The sequence below is a fragment of the Chrysochloris asiatica genome, unplaced genomic scaffold (genome assembly GCF_000296735.1).
Source record: "Chrysochloris asiatica unplaced genomic scaffold, ChrAsi1.0 scaffold00015, whole genome shotgun sequence".
In the NCBI taxonomy this organism is placed as follows: domain Eukaryota; kingdom Metazoa; phylum Chordata; class Mammalia; order Afrosoricida; family Chrysochloridae; genus Chrysochloris; species Chrysochloris asiatica.
The window spans coordinates 14,196,839-14,204,288 of NW_006408533.1; the positions used below are offsets into that span (position 1 = coordinate 14,196,839).

The window sequence follows — 7,450 nt, forward strand, 5'->3', positions numbered from 1 at the left end:
AGAGAGAGAGAGAGAGAGAGAGAGTTCATTTTGTGACAATGTTGGCTAAGCAATGGACTGGTAACCACAAGGTCAGCAGTTCAAACTATCCTGGAAACCCTATATAGGGTTGTTATGAGCCGAACTGACTCAATGGCACTGAACAACTATTTGTCTATCTACTTACGTGTGTGTATATATAACAAAATATTTGCAATTTTCACATTCTTCACGTGTGCAATTCAGTGATACACACTGTATACAGTCATGTTGTGGACATCACCATTATCTGTTTCCAGAATTTTTCTTTCATCACCCTTAACAAAAATTCAGTGTTCTCTAAACAATAAACCCCTCTTTCCACCCCATACCTATTCCCTGCCCTGATAAACACTAATAAGCCAGTAACATGCCTATTCTACTAGTTCACATAAGTGGAAGTATACAGTATCTATTCTTCAGTGACTGATTCATCTCATTCAGCAGATGTTTTTAAGGTTCACCCATGATGTAAAATGTAACAGGACTTAGTTTCTCTTTATGGTTGAGTAATAGTACATTTCATGTGTGTACCACATTTTTTTAATCCATTCATCTGTTGATGGGAATTTGGGTCATTTACGTCTTTTTAGCTGCTGTGAATAGTGCTGCAATAAACATTGGTGTCACAGCCACTGAATTTTAATATATTACAAAAAATGTTAAGCACAAATTATATGGGATCTTGCAGATGATTATTTGTTATAGTGTTATTTACCCTGTGTATTTTGAATTCCTTGGTAAGAACCTGTCCTAGAGGTTCATTATGACAATATCTTGGACAGTAGAAAGTTACACAAATTACCAACAACATAAAAATGGCTACACAGTTAGAATTCATGGCTTTCACAGATGCTCTTCATTTCAAGATGATACATGATTATTTCTTTTCCATTTCCAAATCTGACTAAAATGTCTTTTTAAAAAATGCATATATTTACAAAAGCGTGGAAACTTAAAGGAGTAAAATTACTGGAACGGTATTTTAGGAGGTGCTGGTAGTGGTTGTGTGCCCTGGAGTCTGTTTCTATTCATAGCAACCCTCTATAGGGTTTCCGTAGCTGTAAGTCTTTACTGTAAGTCTCATCTTTCTCCCATGGAGCAGCTGGTAGATTCAAACTACTAACCTTTTGGTTAGCATGGCAGCTCATAATAAAAAGTGATCAGATTAGACTGAGAGTGGAAACACAACAAGAAAGTAAGTAACTCAGAACCGACAAAAACGGAGACTACTTCAAGGCAGGAGAGAGGCTTTCTCTGTGGAGTTCATGAGGAATTCCGAGAATGGGGAGAATATGGTGGTGGTAATTATGTACCATGGAGTTAGTTCTGACTCATAATGACCCTGTATAGGGTTTCCGAGGTTGTAAATCTTTATGGTAGCAGAAAGCCTCATCTTTCTCCAGCAGATTAGCTGGCAGATTAGAACTGCTAACCTGATGGTCAGCAGCCCAACTTGTCACATACTACAATACCAGAGCTCCTAATGGGGGGAATAAGCAAGTAATAAATAATCAGAGAGCTATCTGTGGATGACATGGTCCAGTTTTGCTACTTTTTATGACCATAAGAAAAAAAAAATTGCCTTTTTGTCCTTCCACGAGAAGAGCTCTCTAATAACTGCATTGGGAATCTGTCTAGGATGGAAGTTATGGTTATAGACAGAAATAAAACAGAAGCCAGGTAGGAGAAAAATATCACAATGGTCACAAATAAGTCCATGAGGAAAAAGAATGTCATATCCATCCCTGAGTGAAATATTGTACTGTGCTACAATAGATTGTAAATGAGTTAAAAGGCATGAAAACATTTGTGATTGATATAAAGGCAAGAGATTGCAATCAATACATTTATAAATATGAATAAAGCAAATGACATCCCAAGAGAAAATTATAAAAGGTGCATAAACAGCAATTAAGATTAAATTGGATGCAAATGAACTAATACATACAATGCAATGTTCAATTTATGTGCATGGATTGACCTATGTATCTGGCACTAAATAACAAGGAGAGGCGCTGTGTGTGGCACTATGGGTTAATGCAACAGACCACAAAGCCATTTGAACACAAGGTCGGCGGTTCAAGTTCACCAGCTGCTCCTCGGAAACCCTATACAGGGTCACTATGGGTTGGAATCGACTCGATGGCACTTAACAACAACAACAAATATCAAGGAGTCTTGATGTGGCTCTGTGGAATAAAGCACTGGATCACAAGATCGGTTTGAACTACACGATAGGCAGTTAAAATTCACCAGCTGCTCATCAGACACCCTATACAGTGTCACTATGAGTCAGAACCAATTCAAAGGCACTTAACAACAACAGACAACATATACACACATACAAAATTACATATACACATGTACAGTGATATATGAATGTACAATATATGTACACAGTATGTATGTAACAAAACCAATATTTAACATCATAGTATCATCAATTTGTACCTCTTCTCCATTAACTTCTGTTTAGAACACCACTAAACAAGTTTTAGTATTTCTAGGTTGCTGGAATTTTCTTATGCTAAATTTCTGAAAGACTAAACTGTTCTATTTTAGTAATTAATGAGAATTTCTGTTCTGCAAAGACTGACAGTCTTGGGAACCCTTACAGGATAGCTATGAGTGGACACCAACTCAATGACACTCAGAAACAACTGATGTAATTTTTTAATTAAGATTAGATGTTTCTTAATTGAGATAAATCCTTTAGATATTTAGAATACTTTACTATAATTTATAATATGACCAATTATAACCAACAAAGAAGTCCTGAAGGTACAATGGTTAAAGCACTTGGTTGCTAACTGAAAGCTTGGTGGTTCAAACCAACCAGCCACTCCCACTAACCGAAGCATATTTCAATCAGTGTCTATAAGGGTTTACAGCCTTGAAAACTCTATGGGGGCAGTTCTCTTCTGTCCACAGAGGTCACTATGAGTCAGAATTAATTCCATCTCAATGGGGCTCTGGAGTAAAGCTAACAAACCACAAAATGTCCTGTATTTCTTTTTCAGACTAGCGAGGAGAAAGAAAGACTAAAAATGTCAACATTGAACTAATTTTTTTAAATTATCGCATTATTAAAGGAAATGAAACACTTCATTTACTTACAGCTTTAAGCCACATTGCCTATAAACTCTTGCTTGATGAATCTAACATTCTCATTGACAGTGCTTTTTTTTTAATACCATATTGTTTTTGAAACTATTTCCCCAAATTTTAAATATTAAAAATGCTATCTTTGGAACAAAGAAGTTATTCAGAAAAAAATCAATTTTCTGCTATAAAAATTAAGGAAAAATTAACTTTATGTTCTAAGTCATCTTTTGTATCCTAAACCATTCATAAATATGGAGTACTAATACTAAACACTGTTTCTAAAATGCTAACTTACATTGTTAAAGAAAACATATATTTACAGTCAATGTAGGGTAACCTGTATCTATCCTAAGGAGCATTGGTGGTGCTGTATGGTAAACACTGGACTGCTAACTGCACTGGACTGATAAAGTCTCCAGTTCGAACTCACTAACTGCTCCTCAGGAGAAAGATGAGACTTTCTGCTCCCTTAAAGATCTACAACCTTGGAAACTACACAGGGGTACCATAAGTTGGAATTGACTTGATGAGACTGGGTTTGGGTGGGTATAGGTATCCTATTCAAACATAAAGGATATATCACACAATATGCCAAATTTAAGATTTTTTAGGAATTCTAAAAATTTTAAAAATCAATTAAAAAATTTTAAAAATCAATCTTGTCCATCAACAGATGAATGGATAAACAAAAAATGTGGTATGTAAATGCAAGAGAAAATACACAGTAAGATGTATGAATCTTGAAAACATTATGTCAAGTGAAACAAACCAGACACTATGTAGATTAGTGATTATTATGGCTAGGGGAGGAGTCCTAGTATAACACTGTAGGATAAGCACGTAAGGGCAACAGTTCAAACCCACCAGTCGCTTCTCAGAAACCCTATATAAGGTTGCTATGGTTCAGAACTTTCTCCATAGCGCTTAACAACAACAACATGGCTAGAGGAAAGGTAGAATGGGGAGTTCCTGCTTACTGGATAAACAGCTTCTGTTTGAGATGATGAAAAATTTGGGGACTGACTGATTAGTGGTGATATTTGCACAACATTATGAATGTAATTAATGCCACTGAATAGAATACCCAGAAAATATTAAAATGATAAAATTTATATTATATATACTTTTTACTACAGAAAAAGGATAGTAAAAAAAAACATTTAACAAAGGTAAACTATAGAGCAAAAAATCAACCTAGTTCAAAATCAGACTCAACTTAAGACATTTTCTTTGGCTCCATTCATTCAAAAATGTTTAGTGAGTGTCTACTTTGTGCCAAGTTCTGGTAAGTATTATGATTAGTGGCAAATTGCTTCCAAGATCTTAAAAATCTGTAGGAGGCAGAGAAACGTAGACAACTAAAATACACCATTGGTACGTAAAGTGTCAGATGAGATTACAAGGGAGGCAAACATTTTAAGCTTTGGATAAAAGGGATGACTTTGCAGCAAGAAGTGAAGGTTAAATCAGTACAAGAGACAAATTGCATGGGCTAATGCCCAGAGGCAAGAGAGATAATCGAGACTAGAGTAGAGTAGTGCCTGAAGGGACATGACGCTAAGAGTAAGTTTAATTACACAGAGCCTTAATGCCGGGCCAAACATTGTGAATTCATCACTAGGACAAAAGTTACTCAGAAGAGAACGTTCAGTAAATAACTGATAACAGTATTTTCAGAAAGAGAAGACACAAGTTCTTTCTAACTAGAATGGTTAGTAAAAATGAAATGGATAGTGGAGAAGAGCTAGCAATCCAGGAGAAAAAAATGAAGAGTAACCTGAGTCATGGCACTATAGTATGGATGGAAGGAAATACTTGGATCTAAAACAAATTAGAAATTGTATACAAAACAGTGATGATGTCTTACTTTTGTGAGCAGAAACTGGAATCCTAAAATACATAAGTGATATCTAAGGAGCAACTATTGGTCTCTCACTGTTGGGAGGAAAGAAGATGCTTGGAAACAACGAGTCCAACAGACTAATGGACCACATAAGTATCAGTCTCCATGACCCTAAATCCAGAAGAACTAGATGGTGCCTGGCTACCAGTACCAACTGCTCTAAAAGGATCACATTGTTGTTGTTGAGTGCCGTCGAGTCGGTTCCGACCCATAGCGACCCTGTACAGGGTTTCCGAGGGTGTAAATCTTTACGGGAGTAGAAAGCCTCATCTTTCTCCCACGGAGTGGCTGGTAGTTTCGAACCGCTGACCTTAAGGTTTGCAGCCCGATTCGTAACCACTACGCTACACATTAGTAGGTCCTCAATACAATGGGAGAACATGTGGAATGAAAAGAGACTCCACCCAAGGAGATTCTGCCAAAGAGCCAAGTTTTTTGTCTGTTTGGGGTTTTTAAATAAAATTAAATTAAAACGCCATGGGAAGAGAGCTTTTCCAGGAGGGAGTGGCCAGTAGTTTCATTTCCAATAATATACAGGTTGTAGGTCTGGATGTGAGGAGCCCTGGTGGTGTGGTGGTTAAAGTGCTCATCTGCTAACCAGAAGGATAGCAGTTAGAATCCAGCAGGCACTTTATAGCATATAGATGTGGCCATCTAGTTCTGTCCATATTTACAGTTTTAAAAATCCTTTGGGCAATTGTACTCTGTCTATGGGGTCACTATTGGAATCTATTCTAGGGCAGTAGGGAGGTCTGGATGAGGATGAAGCTCTTCAAGTGAAGCTCCTCTTCTTAATCTATAGAACTATGAACCTAAAAATGAAATAAAACAAAAAAGCAATTTTTCTATGCTGCCCCAACACACACATACACAACATGTAATAGTAAGAAAGGAATAGGATCATTATAATAGACACTCCCATAAGTAGAAAATAGAAGATAAAGAAGTTCTATAACAGTCACATCCAATTCTAGTTGTCACTGAGTTGATAACAATTCATGGTAACCCTAAGGAGCTCTGGTAGTGTAGTGGTTACGAGTCGGGCTGCCAACCTCAGGGTCAGCAATTTGAAACTACCTGCAGTTCCGCAGGAGAAAGATGAGGCACTCTGCTTCCATAAAGATTTACAGCCTCAGAAACCCTGTGCAGGGTCACTATGAATCAGAACTGACTCCACAGTACTTAACAACAACAACTATGGGTTACAGAGTAGATCTGCTTCATAGGGTTTTCCTAGCTGTGACCTTTCAGAAATACATTGCCAAGTCTTTCTTCTAAGGTATCTCTGAGTGGGTTTGAACTACCAACCTTAATTGTCTCTGGGTAGATTCAAAATGCCAAGTATCAGCTTGTAGCTGAGTCCTTATCCATTGGTGTCACTCAGGGACTTCCAAAGTGATCACTATTCCATGGCAATTGTGAAATACAGAACAGGATCCACTAATCCTGGAGCAAATAGTCTCCTGATTAGAACCCGGTTCTACTTCATGTTTGTGGGTCTCTAATTCATTGCTCAGTTCTTGGCTCCTCCCTCTTAGCTCTGGCTCTAAGTATTTTTCTTTTCTGTTTTCATAAAGGAAAATCACAGATGATTCTAACTAACTAGATTTCTCAGTCTGTATTTTGAATTTCATCAAACCATCTCTTTTCATTTTGAACTATCCCAGTCCCTTTTAATGGTTTTTCCCAACAAAGTCATGCTGAAAACATTGCAAATACTGTATAACTCTTACTGCTGTTAACCCCACACCACAGAAGTCAGTCATAATTCTTTTTGAGCTGGACCTCTTTCTATTTGAGCATGTGAAACAATAGTCTTATGGTTCCTAGGAGGTCTTTGCCAAATTCAAAGTATCTACTAAGCAGCATCTTAAATATTAATGTTGTCTTAAACAAACAGTATCACAGCCACAACTTTGATTTGTTCTTTACTATGGGCATTCTAACTTTGAACCTTTTGCTTGCAGTAGGGACTTGAGATAAATAAATAAATAACACCGAAGAATGTAAGAAGGTATCTATAGGCCTATTTGAATCTTAAGAATCTTAAAAGGATGACCGTACAGCATGTTTATCAAAAAACTATATTAGTGATTTTCAAGATGTGGATTGAAATTCAATCATATTCATATGAAGTTACAAAAGTTTTTAATTGTACCAGCTGGGATGAAAAAAACAATAGCAACAATTTCAAATGCAAAAGACTGGAGTCTACAAGTGATTTGCAGGAAGAAGTTTAAGAAAACTTCTCAGATCATACTTTAGTTAAGTCACCAGCTATGTGCCATCACATGATTGGCTCCAGGCAAGAAGCAGCATGATTGCTCAGCTGCCCATACACATGCTGAACATTGACCAAATGAAGGGTTGTAGTTGTAGTTACAAAAGTTTAGAATGTCTGTTTGTGTAAATGGGGGGGGG

General features: G+C 37.0%; 1 protein-coding gene across 1 annotated transcript in view; it reads right to left on the minus strand.

Moving 5' to 3' along the window:
* CCDC178 (coiled-coil domain containing 178) overlaps nucleotides 1-7,450 on the minus strand; it is a 585,948-nt gene that overhangs the window by 560,891 nt on the left and 17,607 nt on the right. The gene's annotated exons all lie outside the window — the stretch shown is intronic.